The sequence below is a fragment of the Pectinophora gossypiella genome, chromosome 23 (genome assembly GCF_024362695.1).
Source record: "Pectinophora gossypiella chromosome 23, ilPecGoss1.1, whole genome shotgun sequence".
Classification (NCBI taxonomy): Eukaryota; Metazoa; Arthropoda; class Insecta; order Lepidoptera; family Gelechiidae; genus Pectinophora; species Pectinophora gossypiella.
The window spans coordinates 3,104,454-3,104,722 of NC_065426.1; positions in this window are offsets into that span (position 1 = coordinate 3,104,454).

Sequence of the window (269 nt, forward strand, 5' to 3'; positions counted from 1 at the left end):
TGGTTTGTATAGACTCGAGCTAGATGGCGCGCCATCTTGGCGGTGCAAGCAAAGTTAGCGTAGCGTATAAATTTAGGATTAGGTAAAGAATTATGAACGGAAATCGATAAATAATTAACTTATTTCATGTATTTTTTAATGAACTCATAAATTCTGTGCGTAAAACTAGTTTTTGACAGTGAATGAATGAATGATTTGGCCTAAAAGTTGCTCAAAACAGTAAGTGTCCAAAACAAGCTAAAAGTTGTTAAAAAATCATTGCGCGAGTA